General features: G+C 58.2%; 1 protein-coding gene across 1 annotated transcript in view; it reads left to right on the top strand.

Moving 5' to 3' along the window:
• The window catches only part of LOC101939027 (neuropeptide Y receptor type 1-like), a 34,413-nt gene that overhangs the window by 11,389 nt on the left and 3,191 nt on the right, over positions 1-19,833 (top strand). Inside the window, exons 2-3 of the mRNA XM_065584305.1 lie at positions 17,187-17,309; positions 18,654-18,870. The gene's annotated coding sequence lies outside the window, so the exon portion shown is untranslated. The remainder of the gene's footprint in view (positions 1-17,186; positions 17,310-18,653; positions 18,871-19,833) is intronic.

Here is a 19,833-nt window from a genome sequence, read left to right on the forward strand (position 1 = left end):
TGCCTCAGCTTCTAGTTCCTGCAATCGAATTTCTGCCAGTCTTTGTTCATGTTCAAGTTGAAGTTTACTTGCTGCCTTTTGCTTTTCAATTGCTTCTGCCTTCTGATCACTGGCCATTAACAGATCTCTCAGTTCTTGATTTGTAGCTTTCTTTCTAAAGCTTATCCCCTTTTCTGAACACAAATCTTTCAGGGCTTTTTTGTCAAGGCCCTCATATGCTCTTTGCTCACCCATTGCAACTGCTCTTTAACCAACCAAACTCTCAATCCCAAAATTCAAATTTGGATAACGTGGGGTTCTGATCCAAAGCTTAATTGACCTGGTTCTGTGGATCCAAGCACAACTACGCCACTGTGACAATGCGGTTCTGGCGGAACCCAACTGAGAGTGCCAACTCAGGACAAATTGCTCAAATAGGGCAGTTACAGCCCAAGGCTGGGGTTTTTTCCACCTCTAAGGCAAACCAAACCAGCCAGACTAAGAGGACTTCAGTCTCACCCCACTGGCTAACTGCAAGTCTCACAAGCAATCTCCTTAGACACTCCAGTTTCCCAGTATTACCACCAGTACCACTCGTTATGGGGACAAATGGTTATGAAAACCAATACCCCAGTAAAAGAAAAAGGTTCTCCTGATCCCAAAGGACCAAGCCCCAGACCCAGGTCAATATACAAATCAGATCTTACCCACAAATCACACTGTTGCCAATCCTTTAGAATCTAAAATCTAAAGGTTTATTCATAAAAGGAAAAAGATAGAGATGAGAGTTAGAATTGGTTAAATGGAATCAATTACATACAGTAATGGCAAAGTTCTTGGTTCAGGCTTGCAGCAGCGATGGAATAAACTGCAGGTTCAAATCAAGTCTCTGGAATACATCCCCCGCTGGGATGGGTCCTCAGTCCTTTGTTCAAAGCTCCAGCTTGTAGCAAAGTTCCTCCAGAGGTATGAAGCAGGATTGAAGACAAGATGGAGATGAGGCATCAGCCTTATATAGTCTTTTCCAGGTGTAAGAACACCTCTTTGTTCTTACTGTGGAAAATTACAGCAAAATGGAGTCTGGAGTCACATGGGCCAGTCCCTGCATACTTTGCTGAGTTACAAGGCGTATCTGCCTTCTCTCAATGGGTCCATTGTATAGCTGATGGTCCTTAATGGGCCATCAAGCAGGCTAGGCAGAGCTAACACCAACTTGTCTGGGATGTCACCCAGGAGCATAGCATAAGTTTGAAATACAGACAGTATAGAGCCAATATTCATAACTTCAACTACAAAAGTGATACACACATATAGATAGCATAATCATAACCAGTAAACCATAACCTTGTCTTAGACACCCCATTTGACCCCCTTTATACAAGATTTGCGTGCCACTACAGGACCTTGGTTGCAACAATGATCTATATGGTCCCAGATTATATCAATAACGTCACAAAGGGTCCATGGCATGGCAGGCCTGCCACTCACCCTTCCTTATGCCTGCCCCACCACGGATCCTTCTGTGACAAAGTCGGGGGTTCTCTTGTTTTTTCCAAGGGTTTGCATGCAGAGGGGGTGGGACTCCGTTTCCCTGTGCGTTACTGGTTTAATGAGGTGAGGGGAGAGGGATGGCAGAGGACCAGCAACGGAACTTGGGACCCCAGCCAATGGCCTGGAGGATGGAGACCCCAGCAACTGGTGATCTGGTGACCGGGAGGCCCAGCTCAGGAGTCACAACCGGTTCTGGCCAGTGGGAGGACAATGGGCTGTAAAGAGAGGATCCCGGTGACCTGATCAGCTGGTTCCAGCCAGAGGGGCCAGAGGACAAGAAAGGGGAGAGGAGGCCCAGGTGATCGGTTTACCTGGATAGGGGACAATAGACAGAGGCGGGACTTGGGGCCAGTGATCTCAGATGCCCAGCTGGGAAGCAGGGGGGCTCTGGGCTGGAGAGGGGGAGCAGGCAGAGCCCACCTGGATGCAGGGAGACTGGGATGTGCTGTGCTGAAGGAGGCCAGGCCTGAGGCCCTGAGAGTTTCCTGTGCTGTGTTCAGACGCTCAATAAACCCTCCTGTTTTACATTCGCTAAGTCACTCTGGTCTAGAGAACAGGGTTGCATTATTCCCTCTGGGAGTGGAAGCCCAGGGGGTCCAGAGTGAGTGGACTCCCTGAGGGGGCCCATGGCAGAGACAGACGTGCTAAGGCTCAGAGAGGTGCATCTCCAGGAGTTGGAGGGGCCTAATCCCAAGAGAGAGTGGACGCCCGAGAAGGGCTGTCTCACTGAAAGGGGCACCCCCCCACGGACCGCACAGGGCCAAGAGTGGGCACGACCTGTGAGTCCGTGACACATTCTCTCCACCTTCCCCCGTCCCGGCCCGCCACGGACCCTTCCCTCTGCCTCCCCCCTCACGGACCCTTCCCCGCCTGCCCTTCAGGAATCGCCCCAAGTCGGCTGCAGGTCAGCATGAAGGACAGGTCCTGGCAGCTCTTGGCCCCGTACCCACAGCTGCCGGACGGGGCTGTGCCACCCAGAGTGGGTAGCTGGGCGGGGAGCGGGGCAGACAGGGGAAAGCTCCTTGCTGTATGACCAGCGGGGGCCATTTGCCTGCAGCTCCTCTCCCAGGCACGAAGCTGCCGCTCCACATGGGTCGGGCCAGCCCTGGCCGGCAGCCGCAGCAGGGCTGTAACGTGCCACGGAGCCCTGTCTTGTCCCTGGAGCTCAGAGCCAGAGCCTGTTGCCACCAACAAACAGCCATTTCCTGGCCTCTTAGGAGGCCTGGTGTCACCAGCCTATCAGGCCCCCAAGCCCAGAGAGGTTTCAAACCGGTCGCTGACAAGTTCGGTTCTTCGCCGTCTCCTCTTGTCTCCCCATCACAGCCAAAATTCGCCCTCGTCCCAGGACTCCAGGAGCTGGAGCTTCACAAACGCACCAGGGCCCGTGAGACTCGCGGTGAAATGGGGCGAGCACCCGGCGCCTCCTGGGGCACAAACGGGGAGAGGGAACTAAAACCACAGCCGGAGTGGGGATCAGGACACCTGGGTTCTATTCCCAGCTCCGTCGCTGAGCTCGGGCCAGTCACTGCCCCACTTGGTGCCTCAGTTTCCCCATTAATAAAGTGACTCCAGGGGGAGCAGGGATCTGCCTCCGGTCCCCTGCTCATGCACGTCTGGGCAGCGATGCCGCCGCTGGCCACCAGGTGCTGCTGTTGAACCACTTTTCACCCTCAGCCGACTCTCGGGGGACACCTGTTCCCAGCCCATCACCCCGGGCTATACCAATACCACCCAGTTCTGCGGTGCCCCTCACTCCCGACCCGCAGCCCCCACTACCCCAGCCCTGCGCCCCCCACAGCTCTGCTGGGACCCCTCACTCCCGACCCACAGCCCCTGCTAGCCCAGCCCTGGGCTCCCTCCAGCTCTGCTGGTGCCCCTCACTCCCGACCCACAGCCCTCTGATAGCCCAGCCCTGAGCTCCCCCCAGCTCTGCCGGTGCCCCTCACTCCTGACCCCGAAGGAGTGGGTGGCTCCCTCCAGCTCTGGCCTCAGCTCTCTCAGCACCTGCCTTGCTTCAGACCCCAAGGGGTGGAAGACGTGGTGGCACATGGGGAGCCAGCGACCAGGGCCTAGGGGTTGCACAGAGATTTTGGCTAGAACCCCCAGGGATGGGGCAGGGAGAAGCCAGAGCCAGGGGGCCTGTCTTGGCTGTCGGCTGGCAGTACTGGGTTGTGTTGCTACCACACACCCGCCGCTAGAGGACACCCCAAACGCACAGGTTCACAGCTGATCCACAGGCTGGAGTCATGGCAGGACCCCCCCCCACCCCATTAGCTGAGCAGATGGGGCCATTCTAGTTGCCACAAGATGGCCTCATGCTTAGAACAGGACTCTGGGACTCAGGACGCCTGGGTCCTATTCAGTCACTGGGGCATGGTGGGCAAGTCCCTGCCTTTGTCCATGCCTCAGTTTCCCCCTCTGGATATAATGGTACTGACCCACCTTTGTAAAGTGCTCTGAGTCCCTCCAGTGAGAGCTGGCAGAGGGGCAGGGCCCCGGGGGGCTCTGGGATCCTGGCTCCATGGCCTTCCATCTCCAGACTGGCCCATCAGAGGAGCTTGGGGTGGGGGCAGGAGGGTGAAGATGAAGGAGGGGGGATCCCAAAGACCACACCTGGGGTGCAGGGATGCTGGGGAGTGGGTGAGGGGAGAGGCCCTTATTTTTAAAATAGAGATTGGCTGTTTGTCTAAAATAGCTGCTCTGGCCTGGGGCAGGTCTTCGGCCCAGGGGATACAGGTCAGACTAGACATCACAACGGCCCCAGCATCCCACTGATCAGCCTCTGCTCCCGGCCCCAGGGCTCCCCTGGCTTGTGTAGCTCTCGACCAGGAACCCGGGGTTGTTCTCTGTGCAGCACCCAGCCAGGGCTGGGGCCACCACAAAACACAATCCCCCAGCGGGAAGGGCAGCGAGACGGGGGTCGGCTCCCAGCTTCTAGTGACCCAGTGTCTGCAGGTGAGAGAAGCTGTCGAACTGCAGGGCTGGGAACAGCTCCGAACATCACAGCTAAAGGTGGGGCTGGTCCTGTGACATCACCTCAGAGGTACCACTGCTTGACCCAGCTCCAGGGGATCGCAGCAAGGACCTGGCTGGCAGTCAGGGCAGCCTCTGTAGTCACTGTCCCCCCCATACGGACTGAGGCTGAGCAGACCTAGGGGCTCAGCCCTGAAATCACCTCCAGAAGCCAGCAGCCAACCAGAAACAAAGACTCTCAATTGAGTCCCATCAGCTGATTAAACACCAGAGAGCACCAGGTAGGTCCCTGTGACAGTAACCACATCACGGGGCAGCCCAGCCCTACTACTGGCCTTTGGCATCCCTCCCCCCTGCTTGTTGGAATGAGACAGAAACCCAGTGTCTTGTTCTCATGGTTTCTAGTGTCTAGCAAAGTTAGGAATTTACGGTCCCAGGCTTGTCTTTTGAAGGTGTTGGGCAGGTTCCCTTTGAAGACAAGGACTGACAGGTGGGATGTAGGCTGATCGCTTTGTGAAATGTGTTCGCCCACAGGTGTTGGGGTGGCTTTGTCTTTTACCATGTTCCTGGGTGAGTTCATTGGAGAGCGCAGTGATTGTCTGGTTTCACCCACACAATTGTTGGGGCATTTACTGCACTGGCAGAGGTACCCACATGCTGTGACAGGCCTGCGTAGGACCCATGGATCTTGACAGGTGTGTTGTGGGGGGTGTTGATCGTTGTAGCAGTGGAGATGTGTCTGGAGGTTTTGCAGCTCTTGTTCTGACAGGCTCTGGTGCCGCTTTGAGTTGGTGGGTGCTGGTATGTGGGGAGCTTGCTTGTGATTGTAAGCAGGATCTGAATGAACTCTCCCCTGACAGCTAGCTGGGAGGGGGAGAGACTTCAGGAGCAAACTGTATTTACATGAATGCCCCTACTCTGCTTCCAGCAGATAGAGCGGTGTCACTCAAAATAATCAGCTTTGGCTGGTGTTGGGTTACAAATCACTTTAGTACTGAATGCTGGGGTAGTGAAAGGCTGTCACCAATGTTGTTGTCTTTATTGTATGAATACAGGGCAGCAGGACTGTGCTTAACTTATCCTAAATGAGGGGGTCACCCTCAACTGAAAGCACCTCACTAAGCCAGGGTCTCGAATGCCAGAGCCCTGGGAAAATAAGAGGTGTGGCAAGAGATATCCCAGTTAAGAGGTGTTTCATTTCTAAAAGAGTCCCTTGTTCTGGTTTAACCTATTTCTCTCCAGTGTTCAAAGAGAGAGCTAAATAGGTTTTATTAGGAGCCTTTTTGTTCTGTTAAAGTGCTCTATCTACCCAGCCTGCTGAGAGCTGAAAAGCACTAAAAAACTGACCTACAGAGGTCACAGCAGAGATAGGTGGCAGGGAGGTGGGCTGGCGGGAGGTACTGAGAAACATTGGCAGGGTGGCCAGGCAGAGCAAGTGCTCAGAGAGTGGAGCAAGTCAGCTGCCTTTTTCCCTGGGTGGGAGGGGAGCTCACACCCACGTGCCTCTGAACCTGGGTCCTGCTGACCAAGGACATGCCCTGTGCGTGGGGTCTGGCGGGGGGCACCGTAAAGGAACTGTAGGTTGTAGAACTCAGGACCATGAGGCAGAAGGCTTGGCCCCACGCTCTCTGCTCACAGTTTTAGGATTATGAATCTTGCTTGTGGCATTTCCCCTAATTAATGTTGTGTGACTTCCCTCCTTTCATTACAAGTTTCTTTCCTACACTCAAACTCGGTGCTAGCGAGTGGAGAATTCCTCTCAGAGACACCCAGGGGTGGGGTGTAATTTTCCCAGGTTACTGGGTGGAGGCTCGAGCTGGTTCTGTGTTGTAATTTCTGTGCTAGGAAATTTCTCTTGAGATTGAATCTAAATCTGCTCTGCTAGAGTTCGACCTCGTCGCCTCTTGTCCTGCCTCCATGGCAAGAGAGAACAACTTTTCTCCATCTTTTTATGGGAGCCTTTCAAGCATGGGTGGCGGGTGAACAAGCTGTTGGGGGAGGGAGGCTAGTTTCCAGCCCCTCCCCCTGTACCCAAGCCCCGCCTCCCCTTTCTGCTTCCCCTCCCCCGCCGGAGACCAAAGCACACACACCCTGTGGCCACCAGCCTCCCCCTGCCGCGCAGCCCTGGGCCTTGTGAGCACTGGCCCCAGCCTGCCTGCCCCGGCCTCTCAGCCAAGGAAGAGCGGGAAGGAAACTGGAAGCAGGCAGGAGGGGGCCTGTGGACAGAGCATGGGCGGGGACACGCCAGGCTGTTTGGGGAGGCACAGCCTTCCTTGGCCCAGGACACCTGCCGCCCATGCTTTCAAGTGTCTGAAGACCGTTATCATAGCCCCCTTTAATCTCCTCTTTTCCAAACTAAACATACCCAGGTCCTTCAGCCTTTGCTTATGTGGCTTGTGTTCCGTCCCTTTGATCATCTTTGTCACCCGCCTCTGGATCCTTCCAGTTTCTCAACATCCCTTCCACACATTGGTGACCCAAACTGGACACAGACTCCAGCTGAGGTCTAACCAGCGCTGAGCTGAGCAGCGCTAGCACCTCCCGTGACTTGCCTGCTGTGCCTCTGGTAATGCAGCCTGAAATCGCATTTGGGTTTTTTGCAACAGCATCGCGTTGCTGACTCATGTGGAGGTTGGGATCCACCACAGCTCCCAGGTGCTTCTCAGCAGCGCTGCTGCCAAGCCAGTTCTCCCCCACTGTGCATTTGGGTTTTCTTCCCTAAGTGCAGCGCCTCCCATTTGTCTTTGGTGAATTTCGTTTTGTTGTCTACAGCCCAGTTCTCCAATTTCTCAAGAGCTCTCTGAATTTTAGCTCTATCCTCCAAAGTGTTGGCAACTCCCCCTTGCTTTGTGTCATCTGCACACTTGATCACCATGTTCTCTAGTCCTAAATCCAGGGAATTAATAAAGATGTTAAACAACCCCAGGTCCAGAACAGATCCCTGTAGAACCCCATTTGAGACCTCCCTCCAATCTGACACCATCCCATTCATAGTGACTCTTTGTTTGCGGTTGTTTAACCAGTTATGTATCTACTTTCCCCACTTTTAAAGGTGGGCACCACGTTAGCCCTTCTCTAGTCTTCCAGGACCTCTCCTGTCATCCATGAGCTTAGTGGCTCCGAGATTTCTTCAGCTTAGAATCATAGAATATCAGGGTTGGAAGGGACCTCAGGAGGTCATCTAGTCCAACCCACTGCTCAAAGCAGGACCAATCCCCAGACCCCTAAATGGCCCCCTCAAGGATTGAACTCTCAACCCTGGGTTTAGCAGGCTAATGCTCAAACCTCTGAGCTATCCCTCCCCCCAGCTAATTCCTTCAGCACCCTGGGGTGAACAGCATCCGGCCCCACTGATTTTAAGTCATTCTGATTGGTCAGAAATTCTCTGACATGATCTTTACGTATCCTATCGGCCTCCTTCCCCTTTACTGTCTGTGGTAACTTCGCTAGTCGTCTGGTCACAGTGAGAAGACTGAAGCAAAGTCGGCATTGAGCAGCTCTGCCTTCCTCTCACCTTCTGTACCCAGCTCACCTTCTCCGTTGAGCAGCGGCCCCATGCCGTCCTTGGGCTTTCTTTTTGTCTGACAGATTTGTAGACCCCCTTCTTGTCGTTTCTAACATTCCTTGCCAGCTGTAACTCGTTCTCTGCCTTGGCTGTCCTGATTTTGTCCTTGCACGCTTGTGTTATTCCCATGTACACCCCCTTGGTGACGTGCCCCCCTCCCATTCCCTGTATGGATCCCTTTAGGGTTTTAGACAGCTACAAAGCTCCTTGTGCAGCCACATGGGCGCCTGTGATGACTCTTCTCTTTCCTCTGCATCAAAATAGCTTGATGTTGAGCCTCCAGGATTACAGCTTTTAGGAACTGCCAGCTCCCTTTTCATCCCAATTGGTCTTTCCATGGGACTTTGCCCACTATTTCTCTGAGTCAGTTGAAATCTGCCCTTCTGAAGTCCAGTGTCTTTGTGTGACAAAGTGGGGGATGTTCTTGTTTTTTCCGTGTTTTTCCAATGGTTTGCATGCAGAGGGGATGGGACTCAGTGTCCCTGCGTGTTACTGGTTTAACGAGGTGAGGGGAGAGAGAGTTGTTACAGAGGACCGGCAATGGAACTTGGGACCCCAGCCAATGGCCTGGAGGAGGGAGACCCCAGCGACTGGCGACCTGGTTACCCGGAGGCCCAGCTCAGGAGTCGCAGATGGTTCTTGCCAGTGGGAGGACAATGGGCTGTAAAGAGAGGATCCCGGTGACCTGATCAGCCGGTTCCAGTGAGAGGGAGTCAGAGGAGAGAAAAGGGGAGAGGAGGCCCAGGCCACCCTGTTTCCCTGGAGAGAAGACAATGGACAGAGGTGGGGCTTGGGGCCGGGGGTATCAGATGCCCAGCTGGGAGCAGGGGGGCTCTGGGCTGGAGAGGGGGAGCAGGCAGAGCCCACCTGGATGCAGGGAGACTGGGATGTGCTGTGCTGAGGGAGGCCAGGCCTGAGGCCCTGAGAGTTTCCTATGCTGTGTTCAGACGCTCAATAAACCCTCCCGTTTTACGCTGGCTGAGAGTCGCTCCAGTCTAGAGAACTGGGTGGCATCAACCCCTTCGGGGGGTGGAGGCCCCGGGGGTCCAGAGCGAGGGGACTCCCTGAGGGGGCCCACGGCAGAGACAGACGTGCTAAGGCTCAGAGAGGTGCGGCTCCAGGAGGTGGAGGGGCCTGACCCCAGGAGAGAGTGGATCCCCGAGAAGGGCTGTCTCACTGAAAGGGGCACCCCCCATGGACCGCAAGGGGCACCCCCCCATCAATACTAGCGCATGTGTTCGCTAATCTGGTGACCTGCTCGGAGGACGCCTCATTCATCTGCTCTTCCTGACCCGGTGTCTGGAACAGACCTCCCCTCACCCACCCACCCAATCGCTACTGTTCCTTTCCCTTGTTCTCCGCACCCAGAGACTGTGTCTGTCACCAGGGCCGGCTCCAGGCACCAGCTTAACAAGCAGATGCTTGGGGCGGCCTAGGGAGAGGGGCGGCACCTGCAGCAATTCGGGGGTGGCAGGCAGGGCCAGCTCCAGCATTTCTGCCGCCCCAAGCAAAAAAAAAAGCCGTGATCGCAGTTGTGACCGGCGGCGGCAATTGGAGAAAAAGAAAAGAAAAAAGCCGCGATCGGCGGCGGCAGTTCGGCGGCAGGTCCTTCACTCCTAGAGGGAGTGAGGGACCTGCTGCCCCCGAATTGCCGCACGTGCTGCCCTCTCCCTTGGCCGCCCCAAGCACCTGCTTGTTAAGCTGGTGCCTGGAGCCGGCCCTGGCGGCAGGTCCCTCCCTCCCTCTAGGAGCGAAGGACCTGCTGCTGAACTGCCGCCGCCGATCGCGGCTTGTTTTTTGTTTTTTGTTTTGCTTGAGGCGGCAGAAATGCTGGAGCCGGCCCTGTCTGTCACTCATTCCCCTCGGCCGCGTACAGCTGGTTGGGACGGGCCCAGCCAGCCTGGGCTGTAATTGTTTGATGCGTGACACTAGCATTGTGCAGCCCCACCACTGGGCACATGGACAGGCCAGAAATTCCCAGCTCTGCTGACCTCCCCTCTCCAGGCACCTGTCTGGCAGGTAACAAATATTCACCAATCACTAACGACTCCTTGCTAATTCCCAGAGCTCTGTCACCAATTCGAACAAGCTGCTGGTTCAGAACCGGTCACTGATGGGGAATAATTAGGGCCCACATATTCAGAACAATGAATCACTAACAGCTACTAATTAATACACAGGAATAATTGATCACTTTGTCATTGTCTTCTCTTTGAGCCGCTCGCTGGGCTGAGTCCTGGCCGGCACCGTCCCAGACCAATGGGAACCCCCTGGCTGTAGGGCCCAGATTGGGAGTCACCCACCTCCTCCAGCCCCGGGACCAGTCCAGGCCGCAGCGGGTGGAGAGATGCTGCCAACGAAGCAGACCCTTCCCGGATTGAAAGCAGGCTGGTGTCCAAGGGAACTACGGCTCCCTGGGCTCTGGGCACCCAACTCCCTTGGGCCAGTGTGAATAGTCCAACTTAGACTGTCCCTGTTGGACACTAAAACGGGGGCTGGGCAGACTGTGCCGCCCCCCATCCCCGCTAATGGCCTGCGTCAGAGCCCAGCCGGCCGCCCACGATGTCCGAGCTGCTGTGACGTTTCTCCTCCGCAGGCCCAGCCATGCCCACGTGAGGGCACTAGACACCAGCGCTCAGAAGGAGCCGCTCTGGGTTTTAAAACCTACTTCCCAGTCCAGCTCTCGAGAGCGAATGGAGGGAGGCTGTGAGCACCAGGCTGAGCGCCGGGCGTACCCGGCCTGTGTGAAGCAGAGCAGATGGTTTGGAACAAAGGCCCTGAGCCCCGGACACACAGAGGCTGATCCGGGCGGGCCCAACAGAGCAGCCGACTTGCCCTGTTTCCCCCGAGCCCGATGCCCGCGTGTGTTGCTTTTAGATCCGTATGTCCCGGAATCAGGGGATGCCACAAGAATTCCAGAAGAAATCGCCGCCGTCCTTAGAAAACGTGGCCCTGGGCACCCGGAGGCCAGAGAAGCAGAACCCCAGAGTCAGTGGCGTTCAAAGGGGGGTTTGGAGCCTGCTCATGATTTTCCGGCTCTGACTCAGCACGGGGCGGCTGGAGCTCGGCTGATGAATGTTTCCAGCACAGCCCCCGCCAAGGCATGCAGCACAACAGCGACGAGCTGAGCCTGACAGGGCCGCGGTGCGTCTATAACTAGCGGGCATCCGCTGCCTTGGCAAGGCCATGGCTGGACCAGGCTGCAAACTCCCGGCCCCAGACCCCGGGGAAAGCAGGGGGTTCCCTGGCTGTCCCCGGTGTCGCTCTGGGAAGGGCTGGAGTATGCCCAAAACAGCAGTGTCAGGGGAAGGAGGCCTGGGACTCACCCTGTGACAGGGAATGAAACAGGGCCCAGGGTCGAGGGCCCACGTCCCCCAGGCGAATTCAGCTGTGCCGCAAGCCGGAACCGGGCAGTTACAAACCAGCCTGGGCCGGAGAGCAGGTATCGCATGTCTCTTGGTGGCTGTATTACCCTGGAGCCGAACGGCCCCTCAGCTCAGCGCCTCTCTCTGGCAGGGCAGGTCATTCCAGCAGCAGCCCCGGCGTGCTGGGCACTGGACACGCTTCATGAGAGGCCCCAGCGTGCGCATCGCTTCAGAGCTAAGTGACTCCCCCAGGGGCACCAAGCAGGGCAGTAGCAGAGCTGGGAAAACACCCGGTCTCCTGACTCTGAGGGCAGGGCTCCACCCACCAGGCCATTGTCCCCGGGTTCTCCCTGCGTCTCCTCTCGGCCCTTCCTCCCGTGCGCTCCTACGAACGCCTGTCCCCCTCGGCTAGGCTGGGCTGCATTTCCCGCGCCTGCCCGGGGGATCCGGCCCACACCGGCCGAGAGCGTGAATGGGGCCTGAACACCGGGTCCCTGGGTCCCCACCGGAGCAGGCTGGGCTGTCCTAGGGCTGGCGCTGCTCCAGCCGGAGCCAGGCCGACGGCTCGTAGCAAGGCAGCTCTGGCGCCTGGCTGGAGTCACTGCATCAGGCCTGGCTGGCTGCATAGGAGCCGCACTGGCTGGGGACAGGCCAATGGGCCCTTCTGGCCGTCATGCCCCGGTGGCTGCAGCTGGCCGATGAGGGCCTTGGGAAGGGCTCGGCCTGGGAATGCCTTCCCCTTCCCCTCCCCGCTCACATGCAGACCGCCAGGGTTCAACACAGCCCCACACATGTGCCCCACAGCCTAGCACAGGTCACCAGCCCCAGTGCCTGCAGCCCCGCTTCTCCCCACAAAACAGAGCCCCCAGCCCAGACGCCCGTCAGTGCCTGTTACCCACTGAGCCAGCACCAGCTGCTGAAGGCTGGGGGGAGCCTCCATGGCCACTGCTGTAATAACCAGCCCCCCGGGATCCAGCCTCCTGCCCCTGCTCCCGCCGGGCTGGCCAGTCCGGTGCACGTGAGCCAAGTGTGTCTGCAGGGGGGGAGGGCCCCTGTGCACTGGCAGATGCCCCAGGCTGGGCTTTGCATCCTGGCTAATCAAAGCTGAAATCCCCGGTGACGGGAAGCAGGCGGCAGGGGGCAGGGACGGAGAGAACGGAGCCGCCAGCAGCCTCCCAGCCCTTCAAGGAGCGATTGCTGCAGGGAGTATCCAGGGATCGGTGCCCGAGGGGGCCCGTCCAGAGCCCGTCTGTTAGTGTTTGGTGTATTGCAGTAGGACCTAGACACACCCCACAGCGTCAGGTGCTGGACATCCCCACGCAGTGAGCGACCCCCGGCCCACAGAGCTGCCATCGAAACCAGGGAGCCAGCAAAGGGGAAACCGAGGCACAGAGCCTCAGCGGGAGAGCTGGGAACAGGTGCTTGTGCACTAGGTGCCACCCCAGTGCCTCCGCCACTAGCCACCCCTGCTCCCAGGGCACCTGTGGGGCACTTGCTCTGCCGTGTCACTGGCCAGAGCCCACGCGAGGGACCCAGATGAGCCCCTTGAACAGCCCCCAATCTGAGCTGCGGCATTGCGGCCAGCCAGCAGCCAGGGCGGGAGAGGCCTGAGCCGCTTCCCTCGGGACCCTGCTCCCCGCACGGGACGTGGCAGGCAGATCCTGGGAAGGCTCCGCCAGGCAGGCATGGTGCCCGGGGGGGCTGCCCGTGCTGTAGGGTCAGGGTGACGTACCCACATCCGAGGGCTCTAAGCTTGCTTGTGCTGCCTCAGGAGTGCGGGGGGACCGCGGGTGGGGTGTGCACCTCCCCTGACTGCAGGTTAGCACCAAATCCCCGGCCTGGAGCGCAATATAGAAAGCCGCCTGCCATCTGTCACTGCGGGGTTCCCACAGGGCTGGGTGACAGGCGGCGACAGGACACTGAGCTGGGGGGCAGGGCTGGGGCGGGCTAAAGGACATACATGGCAGTCAGGACTCCTGGGTTCTCTTCCCAGCTCTGGCAGAGGAGCAATGAGCTCTGGTGGGTCCGAGTGGGGCCGGGCAAGTCCTGGGTTCCAGGCTTGGCTCGGGGGGCGGGATCTGGTGGCCAAGGCAGGGGACTCCTGGGGGCTCCTCCCAGCTCCAGGAGACAAGTGAGAGCTAGGGATGTGCTGGGCGCCGTATGCCCAGTTCTACCACTGCTTGGCCGAGTGGCCTGGGCAAACTGCTGCTCCACTGCGTGCCTCAGTTTCCCCACCTGCACCATGGGGATAATGATCCCGCCCTGCCTCTGTGGGGAAGGGGGGTTGACAGCTTGCCCAGTGGTTTGAGACGCGTGGCTAGGCAGGTGCTGCTGTGATTCCCCCAGGCCTCAGGACTGGAAAGGCAGCAACACCCCCCTGACTGGACCGGGAGCCACTGCAGCCAGGAGCCTGGAATTTCCTGCCACTCACTGGCTGGGCTCAGTGGCGGAGGCTGCCCCAGAGACACCAGTATGTGGCGAGATGGCTCCGGAACAGGACGTGCGACCTGGGCCCTGATGGCAGCAGCCACAAGGCAGGTGTCGCCGCACGGGGCAGGAAAAGCCTGGGTCCAGCCCAGGGAGCTGAGCTCACCCAGAGCCCGGCGCAGATGGTGGCTGGCCTGGAGGAGCTGGCGACGTGCCGGGGATTAGACGCTGGGGAAACAACCGCTATCCTCCCAGCCTTAGCCAGCTGGGGAGCCCAACTGGGAGCTCCCTAAGCAGGGCTCGTCTCTCGCTGGGTCTCTGCTCCGTGCCCAGCACAACGGGGCCCTGGCCTCAGCTGGGACCTCCAACGGGGCCAGTCACAAGCAGGGGTCAGCGAAGAAGAAACGCTGATATCTGAACTGGTGCCTTGTGGTCAAAGCCCTGGTCTGGGACCCAGGAGCCCTGGGGTCAAGGCCCAGCTCTACCAGCAACTGCTACCCTCTGTGCCTCAGTTTCCCTGTATGTAAAATGGGGATAATGACCCTGACCTCCTTGGTAAAGTGCCCCTCTCTGCAGCGGTACCTGCCCTGTCTGTCAGAGGGCCACTGGGGCATGACTGAGAATTGCTCCTACCCCAGGGTTTTGGTTCAGTGCCCCTGGAGAAGATCCGGCCAGCTTGCGGGTCACTGTCGCTAGGGAATAGGAATGTTACAGGAGCGAGTGGGGAGCTGAGCAGGAGCCGAGCATTGTGCCAGGCACTGGGCACACACATGCACAGATGCACACACTTGTGCACACGCATCCACGCGCATGCAGGCCCTGTCCCAGCGAGTTACCAGCTCAGTTCCCCAGCGGGCCTGGGCCCTGCACTGAGAGAACAGGAGCGCAGAGGCTGTAGTGCATCATGGGAGAGGTAGTCCGACGGGGGACACCGGCTTATGGAGGCAAACGGGGGCACCAGGCACCTGAATTACAGCTCCCATGAGGCACCGCAGCAGCATGGCAGAATAGAACTATTTCCATATTCAACTTTTTGCTGGAAAAAAAGTTCTGCAGGGGAAAAGCCACATTCCCGACCATTTCTAGGGGACTTGCAAGCCATTTCCACGGGAGGGGACAGGGAGCTGCCCAGGGCCAGCTGGGACCCCCACATTTAGCACAGCTGGACTGGCAGGGGGCATATGCTGGGGGCAGTTCAGATTTTGGTGAGGGGGCAACTTTAACCGTGATTCCAGGGGCTACTTAGGCACACTTGAAAACTCTAGTTTTTTGGCAGAGAACTTAGCAATAAGCTGACAGGGGCCCTGGAGCTAATTCCAGTCTGAAAGACCCACTCAACTCTAACATTAACATGTTCTGACATCTTGTGGCAAGTCACTTAAGGGACTGGTTAGATTTAAAATGTTAATGTCGATTCTTACTATATGCATCCGAAGAAGTGGGCTGTAGTCCATGAAAGCTTATGCTCTAATAAATTTGTTAGTCTCTAAGGTGCCACAAATACTCCTGTTCTTTTTGCGGATTCTTACTTTGTTACTAACTCTGCGGAGAGAGAGACCCTGTAAGGACTCCTGGGTTCTATGTCAGCTCTGGGAGGGGAGTGGGGTCTAGTGGGTTACAGCATCAGGCAGATACATCTGGGTTCTATATAAGAACATAAGAGCGGCCGTACTGGGTCAGACCAAAGGTCCATCTATCCATAGGTGCCAACTTTCTCTGGTGCCGGTGGGTGCCCGTGCCCCCCGCCCCTGGCCCCGCCCTAACTCCACCTCCCTGCCCCTATTGGATCCCTTCCCCAAATCCCCACCCTGGCCCCGCCTCTTCCCTGTGCCGCTTTCCCCCTCCTCCCCCCCACCCCGCGAATCAGGTGTTTCACGGCGCAAGCGCTGGGTGGGAGGGGGAAGAAGCAGGACACGGCGGCGCACTCACGGAGGAGGTGGAGGCTTAGGCGAGCTGGAGCAGGGGGATGGTGTGGGGCCACGGGGACCTGCCAGTAGGTGCTGAGCAACCACCAATTTTTTTCTGGGGGTGCTCCAGCCCCGAAGCACCCACGGAGTCAGCGCCTATGCATCTACCCCAGTGTCCTGTCTTCCAACAGTGGCCAATGCCAGGTGTCCCAGAGGGAATGAACAGAACAGGGAATCATCAAGTGATCCATCCCTTGTCGCCCATTCTCTGCTTCTGGCAAGCAGAGGCTAGGGACATCATCCCTGCCCATCTGGCTCGTAGCCATTGATGGACCTATCCTCCATGAGCTTATCTAGTTCTTTTTAAAATCCTGTTATAGTCTTGGCCTGCACAACATCCTCTGGCAAGGAGTTCCACAGGTTGACTGGGTGTTGTCTGAGGAAATACTTCCTTTTGTTTGTTTTAAATCTGCTGCCTATTAATTTCACTGGGTGACCCCTAGTTCTTGTGTTATGTGAAGGAGTAAATAACACTTCCTCATTCAATGTTTCCACACCAGTCATGATTTTATAGACCTCTATCATATCCCCCCTTAGTTATCTCTTTTCCAAACTGAAAATTCCCAGTCTTATTAATCTCTCCTACTGAAGCCGTTCCATACCCCTAATAATTTTTGTTGCCCTTTTCTGAACCTGTTCCAATGCCAATATATCTTTTTTGAGATGAGGCGATCACATCTGCACGCAGTATTCCAGATCTGGACGTACCATGGATTTATATAGAGGCAATATGATACTTTCTGTCCTATTATTCATCCCTTTCTTAATTATTCCCAACATTCTGTTCGCTTTTTTGACTGTCGCTGCACACTGAGTGGATGTTTTCAGAGAACTCTCCACAATGACTCCAAGATCTCTTTCTTGGGTGATAACAGCTAATTTAGACTCCGTCATTTTATATGTATAGTTGGGATTATATTTTCCAATGTGCATTACTTTGCATTTATCAACATTGAATTTCATCTGCCATTTTGTTGCCAGGTCACCCTGTTTTATGAGATACTTTTGTAGCTCTTCTCAGTCTGCTTTGGACTTAACAATCTTGAGTAGTTTTGTATCATCTGCAAATTTTGCCACCTCACTGTTTACCCCTTTTCCAGATCATTTATGAATATGTTGAATATTACTGGTCCCAGAACAGACCCCTGGGGGACATCACTGTTTACCTCTCTCCATTCTGAAAACTGACCATTTATTCCTACCCTTTGTTTCCTGTCTTTTAACTGGAGTGCCTGGCAGTGCTTTCAGGATCATCTAAGGATCCTTAATTTAATTTAATGACAAGCCTTTTGTTATCTTAATCACCCTGCCTCTGTGTATAAACAAACTCCCAGCTGTACTTGTGTTCCCATAACCCAGCCTGCTTTCAAATCCCAGCTGTGACTTCCTGCCCCACGGCCTCCTCTCCGCTTCCCGTCTCTCCTGCCCACCAAGAAAAAGGGGTAAAGCAGAGAGGCTGCAAAGTGCCACTGGAAGTGCCAGGTAATGCGCTGTCCCGACGGGCGATGGGTGGTAGTTGCTGCTGGGTTTATGCCATGGGGGGGTCTCTGCAGTTAGAGCCCACAGCAGCCAACCGTCCTGCAGTGCTGCATGAAAGGGGCTCAGTAGCGTCCTCAGCATTTTAAAGATGGGGAAACTGAGGCACAAATGGGCGACTTGTACAGGGGCAGATGATAAAAGAATCAGGACCAGAACCCAGGTGTCCTGATCCCTACCTCAGTGGCTGCTCACACTGCCTCCTGCCCAGGCTGTTCGGGTGAGCAGGGGTTGGCCTGCAGCCAGCATCCCTCCTGGGCCCCTCCCCAAACCCGTGGGGGGCTGGGCCCTGGCACAGCCAAGTCCGTCACTGAGGCCTAGGAACCTGCCCAGCGTCACGCTGGGGTCGGAGGCCGTCGCCACAGCCAGGCAGAGACCAGGCTCCTGGGCTGGGCTCGAACGTGGGCCACCCGACCCCCAGTGCCTGGGGCTAGGGAGCCGTGGCGCCCACCCTGGGCACCACCCCCTACTGCAAACAGGCCCCTCCCTGTCCCAGGCAGGGGCCCAGCCCCACGGCTGCCCCTGCCCGCGCCTGGGCTACAGGGCTGGCTCTCCGGCAAGGGGGCTCTGCGCTGGGTGTCCAGGCCCGCTTGAAGCATGTGCTGGTGCCCCTTCCCCCAGGTCCCAGGGGCTTCTCCTCCCCCTGAGCGCAGCAGGGAGCCCACCCGTCCACGCGCTCCCTGCCACGTTCAGCCCCCAGCCCAGCCTGTCCAGGGTCGCTGGCACCGCCCAACCCAGCCCAGGCCGCCTGCCCTGCTCCGTGGGGCCCCTGCTGGGTGCTGGGGATTGGTCCCAGGGACCATACAGACAGGGGCTGAGCTGGCCCTGGTGAGCACCTCTCCATGGGTGTGTCACACCCTGCCACACTGCCCAGCTACCCATGGGTGTGTCACACCCGGACACACTGCGCCCTGCTCCCCACAGGTCTAACAGGGGGCTGTGGGTCGGGACTGAGAAGCACAGGCAGAGTTGGGAGTGGGGAGGAGCCCAGGGCTGGGCTATCAGGGCTGCAGGTCGGGAATGAGGGGCATCGGCAGAGCTGGGGGGTGGGGAGCCCAGGGCTAGAGTAACAGGGGGCTGCAGATCGGGAGTGAGGATTACCACAGGGCTGGAGTGGGGGAGCCCAAGGCTGCGGTAAAAGGGGGCTGTGGCTCAGGAGTGAAGGGCACTGGCTGGGGGGAGCCTAGGGTCGGGGGACAGGGGGCTGCAGTTCGGGAGTGAGGAGCAGCGCAGGGCTGCGGGGGGGGGGGGGCTTCTGCAGTTCACGTGTCTCCTCCCATCACTTCCCAGCCCCGCGGAGCCTCCCGCTGCCGGGGGATCCCGGCTGGTGCCACCCCCGGAGCCGCCCCCGCCCCGCAGAACCCCCCCGCCAGGCGGGGGCCGGGGCGTCTCCGCGCCGCCTTAAGACGGGCCGGGCCCCTCCCGCGCCAGCCGGGAGCGCAGCGGAGCCGCCAGCCCGGAGCGGGGCCAGACCCTGCCGCGCCGGACCGGACCCTGTCGGAGCCAGGTGAGGGGGCGGGTCTGTGCGGGGTGATGCCCGGGGGGGTCCCGGCCTGGGTCGCGCTGCACTGGCTCGATCCCGCGAGTACCGGCCCCGCTCGGCTCCACAGAGACACACACACCGCCCCCCTCGCACACATCACCCCCCCAGCCCCTCCACACACACACCGGCCCCCCTGCACACATCACCCCCCCCACACACCGGCCCCCCCCGCACACATCACCCTTCCACCCACACACACACCATCTGGCTCCGCTCCCCACTGTGGGGTCCTTGTCTCCATGCCCCCCCCCCCAAGGCGCAGGGCTCCCAGGGAGGGGCGGCAGCGGGGGGGGGGGGTGTATTTTGCTGCCTCACACTGTCCCTGTCACCCCCAGCCACCCGGTGGAGGGGCTGGCCCCACGGGCTGCCCCCAGGTATTGGCGGCCCAGGCTGCATAAACCCCTTCCTGTCATCGGAGGCCATCCAGCTGTCTGTAGGGAGCTGGGGGGATGTCAGTCTGTCTGTCCCCCGGGGGCCCAGAGCCCCTGCCCGCCCCCACCCATTGCAGGTAGCTGGGCTCCCTCCTGGCACACGGCTCCAGCCGGGCAAAGCGCCCAAGGGAGATGCCATGTGACAGCAGCGTGGGGGCTCTCCTGGCACCGTCTGGGGCTCCACTCCCTCCCCCTGCGAATGGTTTAACTTGCTGGGCATCCCCCTTCCAGCGATCCCCTAAGTCAGCCCCCCAGCCTCCTGCGCTGCCTGCTGGGCATTCCCTCCCTGCCCCGCTGGGCCCCACCTCCCCCACTGCCTCCCACTCACCCCTCAGCACCCCTGCAGGCTGGGGCATGCAGGGGGCCCTGGGTACATGATGGGGTGGGCACTGCTCAGGCGCCTGGGAGCAGACGGGGCTCAGGCATAGGGGGCAGGAGGCTTGGCAGAGCCAAGCAAGGATCTGAGCTGCTGGGATGCCTGGGGGCATCAGAAATG

The sequence above is a fragment of the Chrysemys picta genome, chromosome 2, assembly GCF_011386835.1.
Source record: "Chrysemys picta bellii isolate R12L10 chromosome 2, ASM1138683v2, whole genome shotgun sequence".
NCBI classification, from domain to species: domain Eukaryota; kingdom Metazoa; phylum Chordata; order Testudines; family Emydidae; genus Chrysemys; species Chrysemys picta.